The sequence below is a fragment of the Lepisma saccharinum genome, chromosome 15 (genome assembly GCF_977018435.1).
Source record: "Lepisma saccharinum chromosome 15, izLepSacc3.1, whole genome shotgun sequence".
NCBI lineage: Eukaryota > Metazoa > Arthropoda > Insecta > Zygentoma > Lepismatidae > Lepisma > Lepisma saccharinum.
Window position 1 is genome coordinate 20467306 of NC_139243.1, and position 11734 is coordinate 20479039.

Here is an 11734-nt window from a genome sequence, read left to right on the forward strand (position 1 = left end):
TAGTAGCATTACAAGACGTTATTATCGTCGTAAATCATGCAAAAGGAGATAGAAGTCAGTGCTAAAGCATTTGTGTTTGAACAAATTATTTGAAATATTTTTCCAACACGTTCAATTTCATATTAGCTAATAATGGAAACAAGCACACAAACCGTATTTTTCAAGAACATAATAATGACGAACATTATTATTTTGTACATATGACAAGTATAACTTTCATGTATACAACATATATTTTAAACATATGTAACATAGAGCGACATAAAATAAGAAAACACATATGCAACATGTTAACGCTAAATTGTGTACGTATTCAAAGTTTCTTTAATATATATATATATATATATATATATAATTTAAATACATTACATGGTCAATTCATCCTCCAAATTGTCTCTCAAATGTGAACGCTCCATTTCCTCAAAAGAATTGTTCATGCATTTAAGCAGCAACAGTCTGAAGTATATATATATATGTATCTGGCCTTACCTCTCTCTCGGGTAATTTAGAATGCATTACAGAAATTAATCATATTGGGATCGAAGCGAGCAGGAAAATCTTTAGTATCAAATATTTGCAAACTGAAAACAATATTTATTTAATAGGGCGCAACAAATTTCACGGGGAACATGGTATTCTCTTTAACATTTTTTTTTATTTAGATCGTTTTGGCTCCCAGGGCTGACTCCCGCCGCGCCCTAGCTATAGCTCTGAACGTGGGACTAAGAATAGCAGATATTGATCTTGCGAGCGAAGCGAGCAAGAATATTTTACGAAATGTACTTTTATTTGTAAAAAAAAAATTGAAATCGAGGGAGCAATTGCCCCTCGTTGTCCCCTGCAAGTGCCCTTAGCCGTCTGGAGGAAAATAGCAAGAAACACTTGAAAACTAATTCCAACTTGAGTATCCATTTTGTTCTACTATTCTTAGATTCTGCTAGTCATGTTTCTTTACTTCAATGTTTGCCCCCTCCCAGATTGGACTTCCGTTCAAGATTGGGGGTGACAATGCCACTACCCCCTGTGGTTGCAGCAGTGTTTGTGAGTGTCTCTTCATCAATTTCACGTCACTCCCTCTCTCTATCACATGAATCGCTATTACCAAAAGGTAGACTTGGGAAACAAAAAATTATGCTGTTCAAACTTCTTAGCAACACATCCAAGAAAAACATCCAAATACATTAGGCACTTTTAATACAAGACTACTCAAAATATCACAACTGTTCTACATACTGAAAATTGATAAATCATTTCCCGAAGTTTGAATCTGGAAGAGATTTTATTCCCCAAATCCTGATCCGACATTATACGGAATCCCACACACCTTCATAAATCACAAAATCAATAAATGTCTTTGTTATATTGCTAGAGTAATACAGGATCAAATTGTAAAGATTAGTGAGAATTCCAGGTAGATATGTATTCTGTATTTTTTACAAGGGGGGCAGTTGCCCCTCTGCTCCCTATAGCTACAGGCCTGCTGTGACGTCACCTACGTAGGTGAAACTTCTTCCGAGGGTCGCCATTTCAGCAACGAAAACATGTTGATTTGAAGAAGGGTAGTGTTGCCCACGGGACGAGACGGGACAGGCTTTTAAAAATTCGAGACGAAACGAGATTGACCATGTGTCATAAGACAAACGAATATTTTCGAGACGAGACAGCATTTCGACGAGACTCCACGAGACGAGACAGACCAAAGTCTCGTCTCGTGGGCAACACTAAAGGAGGGGGGCGTATGTCAGGCTCACACAAAGCATTTGTGGGGGGGCAGATTCGAAAGTGTTGAATGCTCAATTGATTGAATTAGGTTATTTACGTCGTTTTCTGCCACTTTGGCTAATCACGGCGATGAGGATGAGTGATGATATGATGAAATTCATATGAGAACATTCACAATGAACATCCATGCCCAGGCCGGGCATCGAAATACACGTAGAACGAAACAATTTAATAATGATTGACTACTATAAATGTGGAGCTGAAAAAAAGGAAGGGGTGGGCTGACATCTGATTGGTGTCGTTCTGTCCGAGTCACTAAATAGCTATCCAGGTTCTTTACTCTGGTAGTGAGAAATTTGAATTTCAATAATATTACATCCTTTGTAATGTGATAACTAGGGCTAGGATTTTGATGCAAATGCATATTTTTTTTGGTAAAGCAGAAACATTGCATAGTAGATAGGAACGTATTTTACACGTAAGTGAATAAATGGGAACGCCATTGTTTGGGCATTTTTTTGCAATTCTTTGAACCTTTTTGAAGTAAATGTAATTTTTAGACTTTTTAAACCGTTTGCCAGTTTTCGGCCATTTTTTAAGTCATTTTATGAATTTTCTACATTTTGGTGAAAGAAGGGACATTTTACATGCAAATGTAACCCTTTGAAGGAGAGAGGTTCCCGACTCTCGTCTCATTGACTTCAGCGCAGTTCTGAATGACTGTGTTTGAAGAAACAAATAAATTCTGTGCAGGATTGTTGACACAAGGTGTTGTATAACAATTCAGCTCAAACAATGTGATTTCCCCTATATCAGTAAATATATTGTCGCCAGACGGATTATTGTAAAAAAACAAAGGGTACAAAGTTTTGTGCTCTGTATCGGATATTTTGTCAGGGAGCAATTTGCACTCTATGGAATTGAAAGTGACTTAACAGGAAGTAAGCTACTCTTGTGTAGGTGGAAGTCGAGAAAAAAATTTCTGTGTACAAGGCTCTCTTGTCCAAAAATCGACAATCATTCGTTGTGTACTGCAACTCAGTACTTAAAGTGTAAAAGATGACAAAAAGTGAACTTTCTTACTTGTACTACCACCATACGCAATGAGCATGTGATAGATACTGTAACGTTGATTTGTAATTTGATAGAATTTGTGTTGATAGAAACTTTCTCTTGGTAGTTTATAAATTTGTTTTAAAAATCTTTCAGAATTTTTAGGTCATTTTTCTAAGTTTATAGGGCATTTTCATGCATGTATTAGGTCATAAATGCATTTACAATGTACTTAAACCTGAGTTGAAGAAATAAAGATGAATAAAAAATAATAGAAAAATTGGTATTTTAGGCAATATTATATAATATGGGCAGGCCCGTACCCAGGGGAGGGGCCACGGGGGGTATGCCCCTCCTCGAACTATGAAATATTTAAATGTGAACTTACAATAAGCTACGAAAATAACATCGACGATTTTTCAAATTTGTAAAATTCCAATTTTCTTCTTGCAAAAATGAATGTGTTTGTTGTGTAGAGAGGCAGACATCAGAAGTTTGCAGTCTGCAATATTGTGTATTTTTAGTTCTATTTTACAATCATTGATGCAAGGGGGGATTCTCTTCGAGATTCAGACTTCGGGAAATGATTTCGCAATTTTCAATATCTAGAACAGTTGTGGCATTTTGAGTAGTGTTGTATTAAAGTTCCCTAATGTGTTCGGATGTTTTTCTTTGATGTGTTGGTATGAACTTCGAACTGCTTAAATTTTTGATTCCCAAGTCTACCTTTTGGTAATATTGATTCATATCATATGAATCATATGGTAGAGAGAGGGAGTGGATTTTTAATTTTTGTTACTTAGCTTTGCTTTTGTGCAACTTCTAGCTAATCGCAAAAATGAGTGATGACGTGAAATTGATAAAGAGACACTCACAAACGTGCCACAACTACAGGGGTGAAGGGGCATTGTCCATCCCCCCTCCCCGACCTTGGATTGAGTTCATTCTAGGGGAAGCAAACATTGAGGAAGAAAGAAAAACAAGGACAAATGGATACTCAAGATGGAATTAGTTTTCACGTGTTCCATGCATTTATCTTTCAGACGGCCGAGGGCACTTGCAGGAGGGCACAGAGTGGAAATTGCCCCCTGGATTTCAAATATTATACAAATAAGAATACATTTCGTAAAATTTTCTTGATCGCTTCGCTCGCAATATCTTCGCACTTATAGTCCAAATTCAGAGCCATACCATGGGGCGGCGGGAGTCGGCCTTGGGAGCCAAATGATCTATGTGGGTGAAAAAATGTTAAAGAGAATGCCATTGAGCCCCGTAAAATTATTTGCACCCTTTTAATTAAATTTCTCTCTATGAAACTTCATATGAAATATTAATGATGCCACTGTAATCCAAGAAGTAACTGATCAATCAAGGGATTCCAATTTGTTTGTTGGGTGTCAAACACATGTATTTCAACAATAAAATAACAAAATTCACACAACATTTTGCAAAATGATTAACGTAACCAGGAGGTAAACATTGTCTGTTGTGATGCAAGAGTCTCTGCCCTTTGAAGGAAATAGAAACCGTGGTGGACTAAGGGACCCATGTTTTAGCAAGTAGAAAAAAAAATATTACAAGTTTTACATAATTTATCATCAAAGTGTAGATAATATGTAACCATTATTATTTAATTAATTCGATTTTTCTTGCATAACACAACACAATGGTGTTGTTGGTTTCTCGTTAGATTCCTTTGTGAGTAAAAATCTTGCATACTGGAAACTAGTGGGAAACATTATGAAGCACGATTTATAAAGGACACCGTTAATCAGCTCTGCAGACGAATCAGGGAAAAATGCGCCCGGGAAAAGTGCGCTCTCGCAATAAAAGTGGGAAAAATACGCCCTCCCAAGAGTAACCACATTAGAAAGTGTGAAAAATGCGCCCAGCACACATGACCTTCACCAACTAATCCATTGATGGGTTGGAATTCCCGGTTATCTAACTCTGTTCATTTGTTTGCTTCTATCGCACACCTGGTAAGCTTTCCAATGACTCAGTAGTCATTACCAACCCGTCTCTGGCACAGGTCATGTGTGTGTGTTTGTGTTTCTATTTGTGATGGCTGATTTAACAATCACCGAGACGAACAGAGGCAAGTCGTGTTCTCTGTTCAATGGATTTCAATATCGAGTTAAGAAGAAGACGGATGAGAAAACTACTTGGCTTTGTGTTAAAGAGAAGAAAGAGAAATGTAGAGGACAGTTAGTTACGAAAGGAAAATAAATAATCAGCTCAACAGATCACAAGTGTAAACCGGACGTCGCCAAAACAGAAGTCCGAATTAAGGGAGTGGCAGCTAAGAAGCGAGCAAGAGAAGGTGACGAATCTATGGCTAAGCTCTATCAGGAAGAAATGGGTCCCTTGTTTAATCAAGGATTCGACCTAGTGGCGGAAGTTCCTGTGTACTCCAGCTTCAAACGCAGCATGAACTATGTGAGGAGGCAGGCACAAGGAGATCGTCGGGACCCGAATTCCAGACAGAACATCGTTTTATCTGAAGAAGACCTGAAAATGAGCGACAGTTCAAGTTTCCTTTTGGTAGATGAAAGATACGAGGAAAGAATCCTCGTTTTTTGTAGCTCCAAAGGCAGGGAAATACTGCAGAATCACAATCAGTTCTTCATAGACGGGACTTTCAAATCGTGTAGCAAGCAGTTCACCCAGCTCTATACAATCCACGCAGACCTTGGCAGTACAGATAACGAGACGAACATAGCTCCAGTAGTATTCGCCTTCCTGCCCAACAAAAAATAGATAAACTTACGACCTCCTTTTTGGGAAAATGAAGGAATCTTTACCGGGTTGGAATCCAGAGAGAATCATGGTTGACTTCGAAGATGCGTGCATTTGTTTCCTCATTTCAAACTTCCCGACTTGTACCATCAAGGGACGCTACTTGCACTTTAACCAGTGTCTGTTCAAGACGTTGGATTGGTACCGGACTACAAGAATGACGAAGAAGTAAGGCTTCATGTCCGAATGTGCAGCGCTCTGTCAATGATCACCCGCGAGGACGTTGAAGATGGGTGGCTCCAAATCCATAGTACGGCGCCAGCAGGAGAGAAACTGACAGCGTTTCTTGACTACTTTGTACAACAATGGCTGCAAAATCCAAATCTACCAGTTGATGTGTGGCACTGTGAAGATGCAAAGCACCGCACGAACAATGCTGTCGAAGGGTGGAACAATAAGCTGCAGGAGAAAGTTCGACTTCATCCCAACTTCTACACCCTTCTGAAGACGCTGAAGCAGGAAGTGGAATACAGCGGATACAAATATGACAGGGCTAGCATCGGTTTGGAAGGAGCGAAGAGGAAACGAACGAACATAAAACTGGATGAACAGATTAGCAAAATTTTACATACTTACAAAACAAGCACACCCAAGGACCTTACCAAGTGCCTGAGAAGTCTGGCGTACATCCAAAAAATGGAGTAAAAGATCGTCAACGTAGGTCACAAGAAATGGAAATACAAATGTAAATAAAAACTTTAATCAAATAAAATAAAAATTATAAAAGTAAAATAAAAATATGACAAAGGACATCATCTCCAGCTTCTAAACACGCCAGAAAAGAGAATATTTTTACTGTACTTTAAAAAAAATATCTCTTTCCTGACAGTCCCAAACCTGTGTTAAGTGTGAGGTGAAGCTGCGTGAAGGTTGTTTTGATCAACATATTATCATATTGGTGAAGGTCGTGTATGCTGGGCGCATTTTCCCCCCTTTTCATTGTGGTTACTCTTGGGAGGGCGCATTTTTCCCACTTTTCATTGTGGTTACTCTTGGGAGGGCGCATTTTTCCCCCTTTTCATTGTGGTTACTCTTGGGAGGGCGCATTTTTCCCACTTTTATTGCGAGAGCGCACTTTTCCCGACACCCTGCAGAGAGGCCCAAAGCTGGAGTTTTTCTGGCTTTGATTCTCGGGATGGGTTATCTAAGGTTGGTACTTTTCCGGCCTTGTGCCTCCAAGGTTCACCCACCTTCATATCAATGGGTACCCGAGAGTAAATCAACGTGGTAAAGGCTGCCGGAGCGTAGTGATCACATCACCTCCAAAATGATCGAGATCGAGAATGTGTGGGCCCCACCCTTGCATATGCCATCATGGCACGGTCATAGGAGCCGACTCCATGGGGCTTGGGGGTGCTCGAGGCCCCCCCCCCCCAATATTAATGATATGGGGGAAGAGACCCTCAAATAATTTTGCTTAAGAGAATCTAATGTATTATTTTGCTTCTCTTGTAAAGTTTACTCTGAATTGTGCAACATGAACTTAACTTTAAATACACATTTGAAATGTTCTAGACCATCAAATTTGGGAGCTGAGACCGCTAAACCATCAACTTTGGGGGTGGGGGCTATGAACGGAGACAGCAAAACACATGACTTATTACTATATACTAAGTATATAATTATGAGTATTGATAACATTTTTACTAAAAAGAGTTTCAAAATAACGAGGTGATATGACAATTATACCAGTATGTTTGTTGTTTAGTAAATTCCAAACAATTTGAGGTAGTAAACACGACTTTCAGGCAATATTGATATGTACGATATTTAGTTATCCTCGAAATCTCTTCCTCTAGTCCAAAGAATAAGGGGAAAATAATTCTAAAGTCTTTGAGTTTATTTAACACTGGCTTGCAGTAAAGTACGCAAGGAAAGCTTATGAAAAGTCTGTATTGCGAAAGCGGGAACGGCTATGATCAAAGGCATTATTGCTAAAGCACGGCGTGCTATGTGTTTATTTATTATTGCAAAATTAAATTTAAAAAGTAAAATATTGTAGCAAGAACAAAAAAGTAAAACTATTTGCCTACGATTTGTGTTAGCATTTATGTAAATAATTAAATAAAACTGTTAAATATTGTAAATATTCGCTATTTTTATGGGTACGTCAACACTAAGGTTCTTTGCACCCGTCACATGTCCTTTCTTTACAAGTCTGTTGCGGACATTAAAACACACCCATGCCCTTGCCGGGACTCGAATCCGACACCTCCGGATCAAAGCGAGTTGAGACGACCACCCAACACGCTCGGCTACCGAGGCCGGCATAAAACTGTTATGTTGGCCTCTTAATGTAAATACATAGCCTACTTTCAAATAAAAATGTTAAGTGTTATCTAAAAAACAAATGAGCAGACACACGTTTTTCATGTTACATTTCATTTGCATGAGGAATATAATAGCTGCTTAAATCTGCTATAGGAAGACGTAATTTTTATTTTTAAAAAAGGGAGGGAGTGAGTCATTCATTCATTTATTTCAGTGATCAGAGCCACCCCAATAATTTTGACAAGTCGGCGCCCCTGGGCACGGTGTTATATGCACGGGAAAATTTACATCACCTTTACCTATGGAACTCACCAGAATACATGTTGCTAAATTCCACTGAGTCTATTTTTGCGTTCAAAAGTAAATTTTAAAAAATTGCAACACATTAATCACTTCTAGGCTATTCAGAAAGCACTTCATCAACATTATTTACTGATGTAGATGTATATTCAGTACCACTTGAGAGTTCACAAGGGGATACGAAATCAATACCGGGAAGAACGTTCGCAATAACGACGACCCAATGCAACGAGGCAAGGAATTTTCACAATTCTGGCAAGAGTCACCGCGTGACTTTTTTGGGGGGGCGGGGAGCGGGAATGCAAAATTGAATTTTGCGGTGGCGGCAGCTTACATGGTTTAGACATATCGAAAGTTCTCAAACGACACTGTAAAGATTCGTGATAAACCTCCAATACCGCTCTCCAAATTTTCCATTATATAATCAAAGCTCAAGAATGGGTTTAAACTCGGTACACTCAGTACACTCCACTGATGTTTTTATTTCTATACGCTTCCACGTGAACACATCACAGGAAGGCAAGTTCTTCGAGCCGATGTGACGATGACGTTACAGAATTTTCAGACCGTGAGGGTTGACAAAATCCCATTCATTCTCTTTGCAGAAGGGGATGAGGCCTTGCTCGAAAAAGGTTTTATATCCCTGCAAAAGGGGACCTTCAGGCAGTGGGCAGAGAACACAAAGTAACTTGACTGCGGGACAGAAGTGATGTCTTCTTGGGAGGCATAGAGGACCAGTCGTCCTTAAGCGAGGGAAGGTTGGGGGAGAGACGGATCCATTGACCATAGTTTGATGTCGTGCGTCAACGATTTCTTTAAAAACAACCCGCTAACTCCGTGCTGTGACTTCCTGCGTGATGTAGGCTTTGTCTTGGTTGGGACCAGAGGCGCGAACACGAATTTTTGTCTGGGGGAGGCAAGTACCAGAATAATCGTACCAATAATAATAATAATAATAATGTTAATAAAATAATGTTAATAATAATGTTGCTAATAATGTTATTGTAACATTATTATTATTATTATCATCATTATTGATTTACTTTATTTTACTTCTCTTCTTGTGCCGATCACCACTACTAGTTAACAGTCTTAAAAATATTCCCGAATCAAACGATAGTATTATATATATTGTAATATTGGGCAATGTTTGTTAGAAGTTTTAATTTAAATTTTAGATTAACTGAATACTTAAGAAGAAATGATGCCTCTCGCTCGAGCGTGTTCGTCTCCCGAGTTTTCCCCGTTTACTTCTGAAAGAAGTAATCAATTCCACTTCTCCGTAACTATTGGACTTACGACCTTCTAATTTTTATCGGACACTTTTCAAAGGTTTATTTCATAATCTATTCAAATTTTCATTCTCACAAATGGTTTGATATTTGGTTTTATTTACATATGGTGGAAATTCATAAATTAATTTGTTTAATATGGAATAAAGAAGAAATCCCTCAACAGTGGACAGAATCCATAATTGTTCCTGTGTTTAAAAAAGGTGATAAAATGAACTGCAATAATTACCGTGGAATTTATCTACTCTCAACAACATATAAAATATTATCTAACATTCTTTTAACAAGACTAACCCCATATGCTAATGAAATTATAGGTGATTATCAATGTGGATTTAAACGTAACAGATCAACTACAGATCAAATTTTCCACATCAGACAGACACTTGAAAAAAAGTGGGAATATAATCAAAATGTCCATCAGCTATTCATTGATTTCAAAAAAGCATATGATTCGGTCAAAAGAGATAAATTATATAATATATTAGTAGAGTTTGGAATACCTAAGAAGTTTGTTAGTATGATAAAAATATGCACTAGTGAAACAGAAAGTAAAATTCGTGTGGGTATTAATATGTCTGACAAATTTACAATTCATGATGGGTTAAAACAAGGAGATGCATTATCTCCATTGCTCTTTAATTTTGCCTTAGAATATGCTGTTAGGAAGGTAAAAGAAACTAAAGAAGGGCTAAAATTAAATGGTGTGACTCAGTTGTTAGCATATGCAGATGATGTAGACTTACTGGGGGATGATGTGAATACAATTAAGAATAATGCTAAAATATTTTTCAAAACTGCTAAAGAGATAGGTTTGGAAGTTAACAAAGAGAAAACTAAATATATGCTTACAGGCCGAAACCAAGTGTTAGGTAATAATCAAAATCTAATTATTGATAACAACTCGTTTGAACCAGTTTCCAAATTCAAATACTTAGGAGTAATATTAACAAATGAAAATTATATTAAAGAGGAAATAAAAAGTAGGCTTAATTCAGGAAATGCATGTTACTTCTCTCTTCATAAACTTTTGTCTTCTCCTTTAATATCTAAGAAACTAAAAGTTAAAATTTACAAAACCGTAATTTTGCCTGTAGTATTATATGGATGTGAAACTTGGTCCCTTACATTGAAAGAGGAACATAAATTGAGAGTATTTGAAAATAAGATCCTTAGGAAAATCTTTGGACCTAAACGGGATGAGGAGACAGGTGAGTGGAGAAGGTTACATAATTTAGAACTACGTAATTTGTATTCATGTCCAGATATTATTAGAATAATTAAATCAAGAAGACTGAGATGGGCAGGCCATGTGGCACGAATGGGAGAGGAAAGAGGAGTTTACAGGATTCTTGTTGGGAAACCTGATGGTAAGAGACCTGTAGGAAGGCCAAGGCGAAGATGGAGGGACAACGTTGAGATGGACCTAAGGGAAATCGGTAGGGATGGAAAAGAGTATATAGAACTTGCTCAAGATAGGGAAAGATGGAAGACCTGTGTTGCTGCAGCCATGAACCTTCGGGTTTAAGAAGGCTAGGGAGTTAGTTAGTTAGTTACATTAAATTTGGCAATGTTCATTCCAAATGCCATAAACAGGCGAAGTCATCCTCGACCCTTTACACGGAACGGGGTCTTTCCCGGCGGTTGGAGTTTTTTCCCCCTCATTTCGGCAGGACCGCGAAGGAAGGGAGGGGTGCTGCTAATTGCCCGCCTGCTTTTGACCACGGATGACGGAATGCTTGAACCTCCTTTCAGTGTGTTTTACGAAGCAACGGGAGTTTGTGTTATTTGTAACAAGTGCCAAACCTTCGTTGGAAGAGTAAACCTTCAAGAAATGGAAGATCGAAGAGAGGAAAGGCGCAGAATACCATATTCAAAGGTTCCAAAGATGAAATCTCGGCAGGGTGCTCTTCTTCGGAATTAATGGAAAAACCACAATTCATCTCTTTTCATTTAGATCGTTCGGCGCCCAAGGCCGACTCTCGCCACCCCCAGCTACGGTTCGGAACTTGATAATGCTAAGAAAATCAGGTACTGCTAGCGAAGCGAGGAAGAAAATTTTACGAAAAATATTTTTATTTACATAAAATTTCACAATATTTTTTATTAGCTTTATTTTTACTTCAACTTTTGTTCACTTTTTGGCTAATTTGCGAAGACGGGGAGGAGTGATTATATGATGAAATTGATGAATGGACACTCACAAACATCCATGCCCAGGCCGGGAACCCCTGGCGTTGGAGCGCAATGTGCTAACCACTCCGCCACGGGAGCCGGCTGAGTTCACAATGAAAATT